Below are 17836 nucleotides of genomic sequence, written 5' to 3'. Positions count from 1 at the left end.
TTTAAAAAAATATTTAGAATTTTGATCCATTTAGATTTTAGTTTAGTGCATGGTGAGAGGTATAGGTCTAGTTTCAGTCTTTGGCAAGTTGAAAACCAATTTTTCCAGCACCATTTATGGAAACAAAGTCTTTGTAAATAGGGAGGGATGGAGGGGTTGAAGGGAGGGCAGGGGAAGGGGGAAAAAATAAGAACCAAGAGCAATTACATAAAGGTGCAAATTTCCAATGATGAATGTCATTGTATTGTATACCTAAAATGTACCCCCAAAAAAGAATGCTGTGGAAAAAGAAAATTCAAACATGGGCTCTTCCACAGGCAGTCATGGGCCTTCTGCCCCGAGCCTCGGGCTCAGCGGGGCTCTGAGGCCTGGCCAGCGGCAGCGGAGGGAGGCCCTGCAGCCGGCGGCGGCAGTGGGAGCGGGAGCCACTGGGATGTGCAGTTATGAAAGGGTGCGCAGGGATGCCAGTGTCCTGCTACCCCAAGCACCTGCAGCACGTGGACTCGGACGCCCCTGAGCCAAGGCCGAGTCTGAGGCTGAGTTGCCATCCACTCGGAATCTGGCTGTGCCGACCTCGCATCTGCAGCCCCTGCCGGGCAGACTCCAACCAGAGGAGGCACAGTTTGGGCAGCTGCACAGTTTCCTCCCTCATTCTGATTCCCAGTACAGCCGTGAAGTTACGCCTCTGCTCTACCCTCTGTCTGTCTCCCCCCACCTCAGCCTGGCCCGGAGCAGCCGAAGGGCACAGTGGGAGTCTCCATGGCCACCTCCCAGCATGGTCCTGCAGAAGGCCAGCCAGAAGGACTTGCCGAGCAGCAGCAGACACCCAGGCCACCCTGGATGGCCAGTCCAGCTTCAAGCTTCACGTATTCCTAGATGATGAGTATGTGGTTGGTTTCCAGGAAGACGGCCACAACTACCTGATGCACCACCTCCAAAGTGACAGCAATGCTGCCTTGTGCAAGATCCTCACCTTGTGTTCTGGAATCCCGGAAAGAAATGCACGGAGACACAGAAGTTGGGGGGAAAAAAAAGCCTTTACTTGCAAGCGGGCAGGACCGCCAGAAACTCGTCTGGTCAATGCCTGCCCCGTCCTTTGCTTTAACATTTCCTTTTATATCTTCTTTTAGCCTTTACCTCATTCCTAGTGGTCTTAGTCAGTAAAATTTCTGTTTCCCTTTTACAACTAGTTCCTGTTAATGGTTATAGTCACTGACATATATCAAACAGATGGCACCTAAAACACATACATTGTAAACTACCCAAACATTTCTACTTTCTTTTCTCCAGGTTAAATGTTATCTACAGCTAGGGTACAGGTCAAAGGTTCAGTTAGCCATCACCTTAAACAATATGAGTTACGGGAAAGGTAAATCTTAAAGGAATGTATTACTTATTCTACTTCAGCTACCTTAATAACTAACCTATAGTTCAAATTTTCTCTATCACTTCCACTTCCACTGGATGTGCAGCCTGCTGAGAACAGACCACCTGCTTGATGCCAGAGCTGGCTCCTCCCAAGTGACAGCAGAGGCCTGGAGCCCCCACGTGCCCAGCCCCATTCTGCAGAAAGAGGCTGCCCCGAGGTCTTACAGGGGAGCACCAGGTGCATCAAGGGCACCCCCATCTGCCACACACTGCAGAAATCGCCCCCATAGCAAGCTGCTTGCTGCTGGGGTTGACAACTCCTACATAAAACTCTGGAGTCAACAAAAACAAGTAAACAAAAATAAAACTCTGGAGTCTGCGGTCTAAGAAGTGGAAACCAGAGCCCACCTTGTAGACTCGCCAGGTGCCGACCTGGCTTGTGATACTGTGCAGGACCAGGATGGGCAGACTAGAGATAAGGGTCCTGCAGGACACTGTGCACTAGCCAGCAGCGTGCACCTCCTCGGACAGCCCAGCGTGGCTCTCTGTTCTGAGGACGCGTCCATCCAGTCCCGGGACCGGGAGTTTCAGCAGCACTGCTGTGCCAAGGCCACGCCCACCTGTGGGGCCTGACTCAGCCCCACAGCCTTCACTTCACCAGTGGGTCCCGCGCTGACTGCCGGGCTGTGCTCCTTTCACGGGACGCACCACTGAGGACAGATGCAGGATGCTGGCAGGAGTGGGTGTGTCGGGTGCCCTAACTGACTACTTAGCCAGGCCAGACCAGCAGGACTGTGGGCCTGTGGAGCGCCCAGCAGGGGACTCGGCGAGGCTCTTCACAGGCAGCATGGCCTGCAGCCTGCTTCTCACGGACGGGACCACACGGGCGGATCAGGAAGGTCGATCCTGACTGTGGCCGGAGTGGACTGGGCTGTGGTGAGGCCTCTGGCCACAGCGGGGACATGGACGAGGCGAGCACGTCCCTGATGACTGTGGAAGGGCCCTGCCTGGGGCAGCTTCAGGACCAGGGGACTCAGGCTGGTGGGCGGGGCTCCACGCTGCCCGGGCTGAGGTGAGCACGGGGCTCGGAGGCCAGTACTTGATCCCAGAGGACCGGGCCGCAGCACCTGCCCCTTTGCGGCTGGTCCTCCTCCCAGCATTGCTGCCGTGGGCAGGTGCTGCGGCCTCCACAGCACCCCAGACACCCTCCGCTGGGCCACCCTCGGGAGGGAGGGAGGACAGGACAGGGAGGGAGGGCGATCCTTTTCCTGAACGGCACCAGGATCGTTTTCTGGTGTCATGGTGATGATTGCAAAGAGGAGGCGGAGCCCTGGCAGAGGGGACATCGCTGCTTTTATCTGCAGGTTTGACTCTGGGCACCGGCTGTGATGCTTGGGATTCTGAGCTTTGGGGAACTCAGAGATTTATTTGGTGGCGCAGGAGAAGGGGACCTCCTGGGGCACACTGGGCCCCAAACAGCACGTTGGTGGGAGAAAGCCGGGGTGGGCTGACTGGGGGCGCGGGGCTCTTGCACTTCTACCAGTGATTCTGTGCCCTGAAGAGAGGCAGGACGGTAGGAGGGTTGCAGCTTAGCGGCAGCGCATTTGCCTAGCACGTGGGAGGCCCTGGGGTCAACCCCCAGTACGGCACACACACAGGCGATTATGGTGAAGAAAAATTTGGAGTAAGTCACAGACAGGATCAGAGTTGGCATCGCAGAGACCGGTAATCAGAGGTCAGCTTTCCCCTCTCTCTCCTGCACGAGCCCTTCAGGGGGTGAATCCCGAGTGCACACACGTCAACCTGTGGCCCGAGGAGAAATGGGGAAAGGGTTAAACATTTCTGTTTTCTGAAAAGGTATTTTGTATTTTGTTTCTATTCAAATGTATTTTGTTTTTTTAAAAAACAATTCAAATATGCTCCAAAGGAAGTGCCCTCAAAGCTAAATTCTGTTTGAAAGATTTGCAGGAACTTCAAAATAGAGAAACAAGTAAAAATGTTATCAAACAAAATCATGATATGAAAAAGAAATGAAAAGCCAAAAAGATTAAGATGCAAAAAATGAGGGGCTGGGGATTTAGCTCAGTGGTTCCGGCGCCTGCCTTGCAAGCGCAAGGTCCCAAGTTTGATCCCCGGTACCAAAAAAAAAAGAGAGAGAGAGAACAACTGCAAAAGGCTTTACAAAAAAAATAATTAGAACCAAGATTTTTCCAAATAGGAAATTAAAATCAGAAGGAAGGGGGAAATAATAGCAATAGCAATAAAAAACAGAATTTTCGAGTCACAGAGTAAATGGAGGCGGCCTGCCCGCTCCCTTCCCAGGAATTGGCTGCCCCTGATAAGGAGCCGGGTCTCACAGTGGCAGAGGAAACCACGGCCTGGGTCCGCTTTCTCCCAAAGTGTGATTTGCAATGTTTACAAAGAATCCGCTGCACTGGCAATGATAAGAACCAGTCTGTGACAAGGGCCGGGCTCACAGCGAAATTCCCAAGTCACCATTTGTTTTAAGTGCTTTTTAGCCAGGACAGCAGCACTTCCCCCAAGAGCTGGCAGACTGGGTAAACACAGAGCCTCAAGACTTCCTGAGCTCTGAGGCTGTGTTGAGTCGGAGCCTGCAGTGTTTCAATAAAATGCTCCACACTGGACCACAGAAATGTTTATTCTGGAAATGGGAGACATTACCCTCATCAAGCAGACTGGGAAAAAAATTATCCAAGTGAGAAAGCAAACATGTCTATTGAAACAAAACTGTGTATAAAGGAGTTATTGCAATACTGGAAGAAATATTTACAAAGCAAATAGCAAACATCCAAGCCAAGGCCAGTCACAATGCTGGCATCTGCGTCGAGCGAATGTGGCAGGCCCAGGTTGGATGGTGGTTTCCCGGGCTCCGTACCATGGAAAGACCTAAGAGGGACTTTAAAAGCTCTTTTGTTCAAAGTTGACTCACTGAGATCCTATTTTATAATCACACAAAGTAAATCCTGGGCGATTGTAACCCACCAAGAACTCCATGGCCAGTGTGTGACTGGTAGTTCTTGGGCGGCGGCAGCGGGGGGGGGGGTTAAATTTAAAGATGTTTTAGTAGCACATATTTGCAGTGACAATGGTTACACCCGCGTGGAGTTGGTGCATGCAGATAATGCATCGCACTTCTTTTCTATCTCCAGCCCTCCCTCCCTCCCCCTCTTCAACAGCGCAGAACGGAATTTCCCCCCCTTTCTTGCTCCCTTCCCATTTGCAAAAGATCTGTCTTCCCGGCTCCTATTGTCTGCCTTTTATTTCACTCTTTAATTTATTTGGGTTTCTTGTGTAAGAGAAATGTATAAAAACTCAACAAATTAGCCCCTTTCCCCAAACGAAAGATCCCACTTCTGATTTCTTGAGAAATCAAGCAATACCAAAAGCTGGCGAGGCTGCGGGCTGAAAGGGGCTTTCTACTGTTGGTGGGGCGTGAACTTGCACCAGCCCTGTGGAAGTCAGCGCCAAGAGGCCTCAAAAGTGACCAAACTTCAGGGTCCGCAGCGGGCCCACCAGAGCTGCCCCTCAGCCCCAGCTGATGACTGACTCCAAGCCTTGACACAATTAAGAATTTTCTTTTCAGGTTCATCTCATGGGTGAAGTATTTTAAATTTTTGTTTTGCTTAAAATTGTGGTAAAATACGCAAAACATAGAATTGACCATTTTAACCATTTGTTTCCATTTTGAGCATTTTTAAACGTACGGTTTGGAACTGTTAAGTGCTGTCACAATGCTGTGCGACCATCGCCCTTTCCACTGACGGGGGAGGGGAAGCGGGAGAGCAGAGGAGGGCAACGGTGAGGGGCAGGCGGGGCAGGCGTGGCGCCTGGACGCAGGGTGCGGGCCGCGCTCCCGTTCCTGGGCGAGGCCACAGCGCCCGTCTGGTGGCCCGTGCGTCTGCTGGGCATTCGTGCCAGGTGCCAGATCCCTGGTGTTGGCCGAGGAGCTTAAGCGAGGGGCGGGAGGAGGAGTCGTTGGGCTCCGCGTCCCGTCCCCGGGAAGAGGCCAGGGGTGCACAGTGGAGAGGCGCCGCGGGCCGACCCGCCTGGAGCGTTTGGAGGCGTCTCCCTGCTCCTCTTCGGAGCCCTGCTTGCTTCTGTGCCCCGACCGCGATCCCGCAGCCAGGCGGGAAGCGCTGCCCATGGCAGAAGAACCCTTCCGGCAGCTCAGCGAGGCTCGCCCTCCCTCCCTCACCAGCTGTGCACGGCAGCCGCCTGGTGGGCTGTTTTAACCCGCGTGTGTTACCTGCAGGGCCTGGAAAATTCCAGTTTCCGGCTTCCCGCCAACCCCACTGTTTTGCCCTTGCAGGCCAGCCGCGGTTTCCAAGGCAACGGTACTGCGTGCCGGAGCCCGGCTTCGAGGGAGCGGGCCGGGGGGTGGCCAGCAGGTCCACGCAGTCCGTCCCGCCCGGGTTCCTCCAAGGCCCCTCCGCCCCGAGGCCGTTTCCACTGTGCGAACCCCGAGCCGCGCAGGGAGGCGGAGCAGGAGGACTGGAGGCGCCAGGCGCTGGAGGGGGTGGGCGCCAGGCGGAGTCGCTGGGCCCGTGGCGTCCGCCACACCTGCAGCGCGAGCTCAGGGCGCAGCTCTCAGCCTGGGCTCCCCGAGCCCTCCGCCGGCCCAGGCGGCAGTGTCGGCCGTGTGCGGGGCGCGTGTCGTCCCCCAGGCCCAGCGCCCTGCGCCGGCGCCGTGCAGGCGTTAACTTGGGGCCCGGCCACTGCCTGTGGGCACGGGCGGGAGCCCCACGGAGGCGCTGGCTGCGCAGTCCGGGTGGACTGAGGGCCACCGAGCCTTCCCGGGTTCGGGTGTGAAGTTCCGGTGAGGGAGAAGAATGTTCCGGAAGCCGCTCCTGGGGCCCAGCGGCTGAAAGAGCAGCACGGCGGTGAGCTCCGCTCTCACCAGCACAGCGCTGTTGGGTGGCGCTGGGTCCGTCCACGAGCCCGATTTACTCCTGCCGCGGTGAGTACGGCAAGGCACCGCCCTATCCCTCCAGTGCAGGAGACTTGTCAATTAAAATAAATGAAACTTTTAGCCGTTTTGGCATGTGAATTTCACCTAAATAAAAAAAGAACAGCACCCTAGAAGTTAGCGCTCACTAAACCCACGTGAACATCCGCCCGTGGTCCTGCCAGCAGCCCATTCTCTGGGCCTTACTGATTCTGCCTCAGAAGCAGACTTCGGTTTTACTCTTTATTTTAAAATCAATTTTTATTTTTGGTTGACACACAATATATGCAGATTTCGAGGTCTGATGTGACGTCTTGATTCACGTCTGCGCTGCTCATCTTGGGCTTGCGGGTCATTCTCCTGTCCACCCCCATACTGTGAACGCTTCCATGTGGTGAGGGTGTCAGCGCTCTGCTGGCCACGTGGAGACTGCAACTGTCCGCGCCCTGCCGAGCCGTGGCACCTGCTCTGTCCACCTTGGACAGCAGACGGAATAGGCGTTTCTCCAGAGACGGACAGATGACTGAAGAGCGTCCGAAAAGGTTTTCCGCATCACGAGTCACAAAGAAATGCAAACCATAAAGCAGAATGGTTTCATTCTGCTCACACACACTCCAGTGGCTACCACAGAAGAAAACAGGAAATAAAGGTTGGAGCAGAAGTGGGCAGCCGGAGCACCTGCCCACGATTTATGCAAAAGGACGCAAGAGGGGGTCGTGCTGTGGAAATTAGCATGGCAGTTCCTCAAAAGACTGAACACAGAATTACCACATGACCCAGCACCCCGCCTTGGGGTACCCCAAAGAAAGTATGATCTAAAAGAGGTATTGTGTAGCCAACTTCGTAATTCACAATATCGAAAAGATCAAAGCAAGCCAAGTGTCCAAGGGTAAGCAAATGGATAAGCAAAGTATGCTGCACATGACAGTGAATATTCATCAGCCTCCAGAAGGAGATCCTGTCACCTGCTGCTTCGGGTGAACTTGGAGGACTTCACACTCTAGGAAATAAGCCAGACCCCAAAAAGCAAACGCAGTGTGATTCCACTTCCCGGATGTCCCGAGTGGCCAAAGTCACCCAAAGGGAGAGTAGGCGATGGCTGCGGGGCGGAGGACGGAGGGAAACCGGGGAGGGAGTCTCCTCACCCAGCAGAGTGCAGACGCAGCTGGGTCTTGTGAGCCCCGAAAGCCAGCACTGGCTCGCCAAGGGACCCCGTCTTCTGCAGGGGCGTGGTTAGAGAGGACGGCCAGGAGGGAGCACTCCCAGAGGTCGGGCAGAGCCAGGCAGCGGTGGCAAGGGGACGGGGTGTTTCTGGCCCAGAAAGCCACAGCTCCGGCCTGGCCAAGGACACGGCAGCCTCCGAAGGGTGGGCGCAGAGGGCGGGACAGCGCAGGCACAGCCCACCCTGCTCAGCGGCGCAGCCACCCAGCCGCTTCCTCTAGGGCTCGGTAGTGGGAGCTGCACCCAGGAAACGGCCGACTCCCCCGCCCCGCCCCAGGCACCCAGGTTCCCACTTTCTGTCCCCACGAGTTGACTGCTCAAGGGACCTCACTATTTGGAATCACACAGAATTTGTCTTTTTGTGACTGGCTTTTTTCATTTAGTACAATGTCCTCAAGGTTCAAACATGTGGTATCTCAGATCAGAATTTCCATCCTCTTTGCGACTGAGTAATATTCTGCTGTTGGGATAGACGATGTTTTGTGTGTCTGCCCAGGCGTGGTGGGCGGGATACTTGGTAGCTTTCACCTCTTGGCTGCTGTATCTAAGGCGGCTATGAATGTGCCGGTCAAGGACCTCTTGAAGACCCTGCTCTCAGTTCTTTTGGGCCTATGGCCCACAGGGAATGGCTGGATACTGGTCCAGCCTGTTCTGCAATTGCTCTTGACCCAGAAAAGTGCTTGAAAATATTGGACTGTGGCTGGGAAGAAGTCTGGAGAGGAACTCTTGACCCTTGACAAGAGCTCTACATGCATATTCTCAATAGAGCTAGGAACCTTCATGATATTCACGCCACAGGGACTTGGAGAGGTGAAGCAAGACATGCAAGGCTGAGATTTCCAAGGCGTGTGAAGTAGAGGTCTTCATTGCAAGGGGCATTGACTGGCTCTAAGCTGAGGGGTGATGCAGTCAAATTCCCCCTGTGGCTGCAGGTGCAGGCTACCCAGCGGGGAGAGGAGGATGCTGGTGAGGCAACCATGGTAAAGCCCAGGACACAGGCAGCAGGGAATGCAGGTGTGGTCATGGACATGCAGCGGTGGAAGGTTAACGCATAAAATGCGGGGATCAATGAAGTCCTTGAGGCCCCAGGTTCCCTGCCTGAACACCACGCGACTGAAACACAGCCCTTGTCCTGGAGGGGGCCCACATTTAAACAGAAACGTTCGGCAGTTGTTGGGCAAGACTCTCCCAGAGCCGGGGCGAGGGAAGCCCCGTGTCTCCCACAGGTGGAGCACATTACATCCTTGGCCCGGAGGACCCTGGGAGGGAGAGGACAAGGACACAGGCGGGAAGCAGCAGGAAGCACCGTGGAAACGGCTCTGTCTCAGTCCTTCACAGTCCTAGCTGCTCCGGCGTGCAAGAGAATACATCACCTGGGCTGTTGCAGCTCCTGGGTCTCTCTTTAAATAAAATGGCCTCATTCTTCCATAATAAAAGGAGTATGTGCCCATTCTGGCTACTTTAGAAATCACAGAAGAAGGAGGAAAATAAGGAAGTAAAAAAATAAGAATCACCTCCAAGAAGACCAACTGGAAGTGAGCTGGAGCATTCTGTAGTCTTTTCATCCATCTTTTCCCCTGCAAATATATTCATAAAAACCATTTTTCTTTTTTTTTGTGGTACCGGGGATCAAACTTGGGACCTTGCGCTTGCAAGGCAGGCACCAGAACCACTGAGCTAAATCCTTGGCCCCATAAAAACCACTTTTAATGAAATCTTGAGTGTGCTACTTGTAAATTTCTTTCACCAATTTTTTTCATTAAGTTTATTGGTACATTTTAGGTATAAAATACAGTTACATTCATCATTGGATGCTTGTACCTGTACATGATGGATCTTGGTTCTTATTTTTCCCCCTTCCCCTGCCCTCCCTTCAACCCCTCCACCCCTCCCTATTTACAAAGACTTTGTTTCCGTTTTTTCCTTTTCTCATATGTTTTCCTTTCCCTTCTATCCTTTCCCCTACCCCTCCCACTTCCCCTTCCCCTTTGCCCCTTTTCTTCCTATTTCACATTATCTATTATGCCTTTTAGTCCTTATTTGCACTTTCAGTTTCTCACACCAGAGAAACTATTCGGTGTTTACACGTGTGCGTCCTATTTATTTCACTTAAGAGGATGGCCTCAATATGCACCCATTTAGCTATAAATGTCTCTAGTTTCTCATTCTTTATGGCTGAGTAGTACTCCATTTTATAAAAAGAAAACCACATCTTCTTTATCCAGTCTCCAGTCGATGGGCACTTGGGCTGACTTTCTCCAGTTTTTGTTTTTGTTTTTTTTTGGTACCAGGGATCAAAGTCGGGACCTTGCGCTTGCGAGGCAGGCGGCGGAACCACTGAGCTAAATCCCCGGCCCCTTTCACCAACTTGTAACTGAATGCCAAGGCATCATTGGAGGTACCTGGGATGTGGCAGACAGCGGAAGGGGTACAGCCCTGCCGGGGAGGCCTCCCTGGTCTGCTTTATCTGCAGCTTGCCCTTCACCAGCACCCCCTCCTCAGCGTGGCTGCTGCACTCATCACCGTTCTTTAGAGACATGAGTGAAATGACAGCTGTCGTTTTCACTTTCTGCATACACAAAAATGTATTTACCACGAGGCAACATTATATATTAGCCATATTTCTTAATTTTTTAAAATTTTTGGTAAGTGTACAAAGAACTAGAATGAGATCCTTATAGACAACTTGTTCCATGCTCATTGTGAAAAGTCACAAAGTAGAAATATTTGGTTCATGGGAACAAATTATTATGGATTCTTGACAGAAGTTTTTAAAAAAATCATCTCCATGATCAGACAACACAGAGATAACTACTTTTAAGGGTTGGGGCTGTTTAATGCATTCTTTTTTTTTTTTTTGGTACCGGGGATCGAACTTGGGACCTTGTGCTTGCAGGGCAGGCAGTGGAACCACTGAGCTAAATCCCCGGCCCGCGTTCTTTTTTCTGTAACTGGACCTTATCATCATCAGACGCTGCACTGTGTGCGAAGTCTTAACGTCCATCGGTCCTCGTGGTCACCGTGGTCCCCACAAGCGCCTCCGTCTGCCACATGGGGCTCGCACAGCCAACCCTGGGACGCCATGGATTCATCCCTTCTGCCGAGCCTGACTCCACGGCATCCTTCCCTGCTTTAGATGCAGCCTCCTTCCTCACCGTCAGCTGCTATTCATGCTCTATCACTATGTAGCAAAACTGCACATTGTGTCACATGACGCACGGCTCCTTGTGTGTCTCACAGGGCTGCACTGCAGGCCAGCAGCCCCGGCGGGCTCAGCCGGCTCCCAGGCTCTGCTGGACTCTGGTGGTTTTGGAGAAGAGCCCCCTTCACATGCTCCCCCACTCTCCCCTCTGAGGGCAAGGAGGCAGGAGCTCATCCCCGGGGAAGGGCTCCCAGGACCTGGGCCTCTGGCCTCTGCTGCCAGCCTCCAGGTGTGTGTCAGAGCTCTCATGAGACACCCTGAGCCAGGACCGACCGGCCCCGCACTGCTGAGTTTCCCACAGACAGATGCCATGTGAGATACGGTTAGTTTTTGTGGTTTTAAGCCACTAAGCTTTGGAGTAATTTATGCAACAATAGCCAACAGGTACAGATAATAAACAACTAAATGGCCCCACTGACAGACAGCCTTGTTCTTTAAATGCAATAAGTGCTTTAAGGAAAAGAAAACACTAAGAGTTCCTAAGCGGGCTGCGTCACCCGGGGTCACCGAGAGATGGTTTCTCAGGAGAGGTATAAGGAGAGGATGGTGGTGTGTGAAGCTGGAGGACCCAACCCCAGGCGATGGAGGGGAAAGTTCAGGGCTCGAGGGGTGTAGAGGAGGCCACGGATCCCCAGACAGGAGGGAGGTCAAGGCTGGGGCACGGAGATTCGCACAGGCAGAAGTCAGGGCTTTCCATTTCCATGTCCAGACTCTGCGGATCCTCTGGGTAACTGTGAGCTACACATTCATGTGGTGCGACTCGTACCCTTCAAAGGTGCTTCTAGGCAGGAATGGGGTGAAAAGAGGAAACAGCCGTCAGTTTGAATCACAGTGCGTGCAGAGGTGAGTGGCCCTGGTCACAGAAAGAAGTGGGCGTGTCTGGGACCCACTGTGGAGTCTGAGCCACCAGGACTCGCAATGGGTTGGGTTGGGGGTGAGAGAGGCACAAGAGGCAGCGTCGGCTCCAAGACCCTCTTTGGAGGGGGATTGGGTCAATTAGGTAGAAGTGGTGAATGGGAAATGCAGCGAATGCTTAAATTAAAACTTACTAAAGTAAAAGACACATTTTCATGAATCCCCCACCACTTTAAACACACTTGTCCCATCATTCTTGCCATTTTCTGAAGCAGTTCTGGAGTCCTCTTCTGTGAGTGCCTTAGCAGGTTTAATAAAAAATGTGGTGAATGCAGCTGCTGAGTGCATCCAACAGAAAGGCAGGCTCATGAAGACACCATGGTGTATCCTCATCTGCCTTATTCACTGGAGCCAGCACTGTGCAAATTCTGGCTCTTTCCCAAAAGTCAATGTCAAATGACCTTGGAAAGTAAAAGTTCTGAATCAATGCAGGACATTGAGGCAGCCACAACAGTACAACTAAAGACACTCAGGAAAGAGGACTTCCAGAAATGCTTCAGAAAGTGGTAAGAACCATGGGATGAGTGTGTTTGAAGTGTATGGGGGTGTTTTGAGGAGGAATAGTAGCAATACATATTTTGTTGTGATAATTTTAAAAAATTAAATACCCACTGTATTTTTGGATCACACCTTGTAGGCAGTAGGGAATCACTGACTTAGGGTAACAAAATGGTTAGCATCTTTTAGGTGCTTAACACCTGATGGACTCTGTTCCAAGTCCTCTGTGAGAATGCTGAACCTGAAAACAATGCCTCGAGGAAGACACATTATCCCTATTTTCCAAATGAAATTTTAAAACTTTTCTCAAAAGTGATAGAAGTTGAATTGATTCCCATGAATCTGACTCCAGGCAGCCACTCTGATACACCAGCTCGGAGGGGAAACACTGGAAGAGGACCTGTACGGCAGGGTAGAAATCAGCGATTCCGCCTGCTGGGTTCATTTTTTGATGCTAGGAAGATGCGAGAGGGCATTGGCTATATGAGTTGGGAAATGGGTCAGCAACCAACTCTGGAAGATTCCTTGCACCTTTCTCTCTGCTGCGGTGTCATGGATTTTTAGAAAAGCTAACACTGTAAGAGAGAAGTCAACCCTGGAGATGAACACTGCAGAGTCACAGGCAGAAAGAGTATTTCAAGCCAATGCCTGGCTAACCAGCAAGGGTGGGGTATGAAAGAGCAGAGAAGGTGGCTCAGATGCATCATGGGTAAATCTGGGCCTCTCAGGTCTAGAACAAAAGGAGGAGTGGGCTGAGGAGTGGGCAGTGATGAAGAAGGAAAACCAGGAGAGCGAGGTGCCCCTCGATGTCAGAAGAAAGCTTTTGAATGAAGAGGAAGGCAGTTTCCTGGTGCTCAGCATGCCTGAGAGCTCAGTAACAGGAGGACAAGGATGCACCCATGGGATGTGGATAGAAGGGGCAGTGGTGAGGACCACAAGGTTCACTGGCATCTGTGGAGAGAAGACCTGGCAGATGCGTTGCAGAGAGAAAGTGAAGCGATGGACCCTCCAAGCTCCTGTTGGGCTGCGGGGGAAGAGTGACTGAGCAGCCTGGGACAGGGAGGACTCCGTGACATGGATCTGGCCCACACAGGGCACATACGGCATGTGTCCCACAAGCAGGTGTCACGAGGACTTCCTACGTCTCCCTGGAGTGAAGAAGCATGTCCCCAGGAAAGCATGGAGAGCTTAGAAGAGCAGGAATAATCCACAGCCATTACGAACATTTACTGTGTTTCCTTTCTAATGCACAAGGAGTCTACTCCTCTGTTAGGGACTGGACTGTGCCCCCACCACAAGGTGCCTGTATTTGGATACAGGGTCTTTACAGAGTAGCCAAGGTAAAATAAGGTGACTATGGTGGGACCTAATCCAGTATGACTCATGTCCTTAGAAGGAAGAGGAGATGAGGACACAGGAGAGAGAGAGGGAGAGAGAGAGACAGGCCATGGAGGACACAGGAGGAAGACGCCATCTGCATGCCAAGAGGAGTGGGCTCAGGGCCCATCCACACCACCACCGAGGTCTTGGGTTCCATCCTCCAGGGAGGAGACCACAAGCTTCTGCTCTTTAAGTCATCCGGTCTAAGGAGCTTTGTCAGGGTGACCCTGGTAAGCAAATACAACTCAATATCTAAAGCAAAATGACAGCACTGGATTTGTTGCTTCCTGTAACAGGGGAGAGCTCCACCAACCAGCCAGTCTGCTCCCGCAGAGGCCCCCATTTTACAGCGCTCTTCGGGCAGCCTGTCACTCGGGGCTGTTGGGTTTTCCCAGACATAGGAAGGTTGCCATCGCTGGCAGACCCCTGGTGGCTGGAGTGGCACTCAGGCGTTTCCGAGTCCATCCTGGACAGGCTCAACCCCCGAGGTGAAGTGACTGTCTGGCTCGAGGAAGCGTGTTCACTGGGGCAAGCTGCCACCGATCTGTGCACGGGGCTAAAACTGACTCTAGCAGCTCCTCCCTTCCCCGGCCTAAAACCAATCCATCTTTGCCAAAGCTTGTGGGGACGTTCTTGTTCTGAACTTTTGTGCTGGCTGAGGCCTGCCAGGAAACTGGAGCCTGATTCGGTCACTCTCCTGAACGCCTTCCTGTGGAGAACGGGGCTGGCCAGCGGCTGGCACTCGGTGTGTGGTGGGAGCACTGCTGCTCCTTGTCCGGGTGTGAGCTTCGGAGCTGCCATCGGGTTCCCTGAAGGGTGCCTGGGTGAAGGAGGAGCGCGTTCGCAGGGTCTGCGTTTACACAGGGTCTTGCTCTCCTGCAACTGTGGAGATGCCGAACGCTTAGCTCAGCCATGGCGCTGTTTGGGGCTCGTCCGGCAATGGAGAAGAGAAAGTCAGGCCCATTAGTCTGGTTGTAAATCTGTATGTATGATGATTAAGTTTATAAGGATTATTAGATAAATAAATCTGATGCAGGGCTGGGGATTTAGCTCAGTGGTTTCGCCACCTGCTGCACAAGTGCAAGGACCCGAGTTCGATCCCCAGTACCAAAAAAAAAAAAATTTTGATGCAGGCAAAATAAAATGGGGTGCAAAGAAGGAAAAAAAAATTGAGGTGTGTTTTGTACATGTACCAATTCCCTACAATGAATGTAAGTGTTATGTACTGTGAACATGTATTAATAAAAATCCATAAAATTGAATATTCACCATAGTTTTTGATCACATGTCAGACTGAGTTTTCGGGGGCATTCTGGATCTAAATCATAACAGATCACCTGGATAGCCCCAGAGCGGACACCCAGGGTGGGGGGAGTTGGGAGAGGCGAGGCTGGGCCCAGGGAGGCTGGGCTGAAGGCCCCAGGGTCGCACTGACCACTCGGACACTATTCTGGTGGGGTGAACAGCCCTGCGGGGCTTTGGGCAGGGGTAGAGGGGACACGGACTTGGGACTTGGGCCATCTCCTCTCATGGTCGCTGTAGGTCTCTGTGTAAGTGTGCGTGCTGTGTGTGTGCACATGTGTGTGCACGTGTAGATGACATGGGAGAACATTTAAGAGCCTGTGGCACATGCCAGGGAGGCATAAGGGCAACATGGTCAGGGTGGTCGGGGTGTCAGACACAAATGGATCCAGCCAAGATGCTGGCGAGAGTGGGAGAGGGTCAGGCCACAGAAATGCAGAGACGGCCAAGATCCCTGGGGCCTGGCCCACACCCCACCTCAGAGCAGGCTGAGCTGCACCAACGTGTGCACTGCGGTCCACGCTGCATGCAGAGGGAGAGAGTTCGTTTCTTTTAGAAAGCGTACGCCATGTCCAGTGTTCAGCAACTAGATTTTCAACTCAGAAAAAGATGTCCCTGGCAATAGTCTGTCTCGCAGCTCAGGATCTGGTTCCCACCAGTTTCTCTCTTTGTATGAGGCAGGAATCTCATTCCCTTTACTGCGACACACAGTCCTGTATCCTCAACCCCTTTCTCGGTGACCAGCTGAGGAAAGGAGTCTGATTCGGCCCTGTGAACTAAACTGCAAATATATCCTACATCTACCTGTAAAGACACAGGTTTTCCCCATCACTTGTGACTTTGTGTGTCTATAACAAGGTACACACATAGCCCAGCACATGCGCTCACAGTGAAGGTACGACCCGTCTGTGGAGTGCTAATCGGTGTCACCATTCAGAGGGTGACATGGAGCTGGCTGTGTTCAGATGCCCATCAAGCCCGTGGGCCCCTGTGTTATCCTGGCAGACAGCAGACCGAGTCTTTGCTTTGCACAAGTGTCCGTGAGGGCCGGTACTCCAGCTAAAGGCTCTCAGAGGTCATGTGGAGAGCCTGACACAGACTCTGAGTTCAGAAAGGCCCCGGGGCACGAGTTCAAGGGTGCCAGTGCTCGGGGATGGATGCGATGGTGGGAGTCCCAGCAGAGACCCAGTGGCCTTGCTAGACTGGACACAGTGAGGGGAGGTCTGCTGGATGCTGTTTCAGGAGGCAGAGCAGGTGGGGCTGATGACAGAGGGGACTCTCCAGTGTGAGGCTGCCATGGAGCCAGCGGCCTGTTTCTGTCCCAGGAAAGGAATGTGCTTTTGTGGATGTGGATGCCGAGGCCTCTGTGGGACCAGGATCGTGAGTAGCTGTGCATTCTGGCACAGGGGCTCTAGAAGGGGCTAAACCTGGGGGAGAGAGGCAACTACTGAGAACAGGGCTGGCTACACAGCTTGCAGAATCAAAACAGTTCAAAAGGTAGGGGCGGTGTGCACAAAAGCTGCTAAGCTACAAGGCCATCCTCTTTCTTCTACAGTCCCTGGTGACCTGTTCTGACGTTTTTGCTTTGCTAACATCACAGGTTATCAGAGCCCTGTGATCAGATACGCCTGCAGAGCCCACAGCTTGTGGATTCCTCCTCTCTAAGGATCAAAGTAAAGCCTCAGGTCCTCATCAAGGAAAAGAAATAAGCTACGTATTTCCTCCCCACAGAGGCCCACCACCCCAACACTGGGTGGAAGGTGGCCCCCAAAGACCTTGCAACTCTATGCAGGGACAAAGTGCTACAGGATCCAGGGTAGAAGAGAGAAAACCCTGTCTCTGACTGCACATTGCTTCCTCTTCTGTATGAATAATTATGCTCTCTCTCACTATCGTTCATTCATAAAAGCAAAATTTTATGCTCAACACCTATAAAAAAGATAATAAACAATGACTATATTGCTATGTTAATTTCTTGTTGGAGCAGTTGAGAACACACCATCCTACGATTTTCACACAATTATAAATGCTTTAAGATTGGAGGTATGATTGACAAAAATTGTAAATTAGGGTATACTATATGATGCTTTGGGATAATACACAAGATGAAGTGACTACAGCCAAGCTGCTTAACATATCCATTCCCTCATCTGTCGTCATTTGTGTGTGCATGTGATGAGGACATTTGAGATCTACTCTCTTAGCAAATTCCAAGTATATAATACATTATTACTGCCTCATTTTTTTTTTTTTTTTTGAGACGGGCTTACAATGTAGCCCAGGCTGGCCTCAAATTTGTGAAACTTTTGGTGGCCTTCCTGTTTTAGCCTCCTGAGTGCTGGGATTACAGGCATGTGCCACCAACCCAGTTCCTTATAAGAACAATTGTCATTGGATTTAAGGCTACCATAGTAACCTAGGATGACCTCGTCTCAAGATGCTTAACTTAATTACACAACTAAAGACTCTCTTTTCCAAATAAAGCTTCATCCACAGGTTCTAGATATTTGGTATGAACACATTTGTGTATCTATCCATTTGTCTCTCCATCCAGGAATGTATACTTCATGAAGGGAGTACTGAACCCAGACAAGAAAGAACAATTTTCAGTAATGCTATTAACTGATCATTTATCTGTTTAGCTATGCTTCTCATGAGGTTGGGAGTTAGAGAACTATAACTTCTGGGTCAAATCTGGCTCACTGACTGTTTTTCGATGGCCCATGAGCTAAGCATGGTTTTATTATTTTCAAATGGTTGAAAACAAGTTGAAAGAGAAGGATATTTTGTGACATGTGAAAATAATATAATATTCAAATTTCAGTTTCCCTAAATAAAGTAAAATGCAGCCATACTCACTCATGTACTCATTGTGTACAGCTGAGTTTTGCAAAAAAAAAAAAATTGCAGAGTTGCATAGTTACAACAGGAACTGTTTGGTCTCCAAAACCTAGAGTATTTGTTATCTAGTATTTTCCTGAAAG

The 17836-nt window shown here is 51.5% G+C and overlaps 1 long non-coding RNA gene across 1 annotated transcript; it reads right to left on the bottom strand.

Moving 5' to 3' along the window:
- Positions 1–534: 534 nt before the first annotated feature.
- LOC147821301 (uncharacterized) lies at positions 535–6313 on the bottom strand. Its single transcript, XR_015447349.1, has 3 exons — positions 5636–6313; positions 2565–3171; positions 535–2495 (listed from the first exon to the last, which is right to left on the bottom strand). It is a non-coding gene; the product is annotated as an uncharacterized LOC147821301 (long non-coding RNA).
- Between the last annotated feature and the right edge of the window lie 11523 nt (positions 6314–17836).

The sequence above is a fragment of the Heterocephalus glaber genome, unplaced genomic scaffold (genome assembly GCF_053883595.1).
Source record: "Heterocephalus glaber isolate CG9 unplaced genomic scaffold, H.glaber_assembly_v1.0 deba00001745, whole genome shotgun sequence".
Classification (NCBI taxonomy): Eukaryota; Metazoa; Chordata; class Mammalia; order Rodentia; family Bathyergidae; genus Heterocephalus; species Heterocephalus glaber.
Note: the sequence above shows the minus strand (reverse complement) of the source record. Positions and strands in the feature narration are given on the sequence as shown.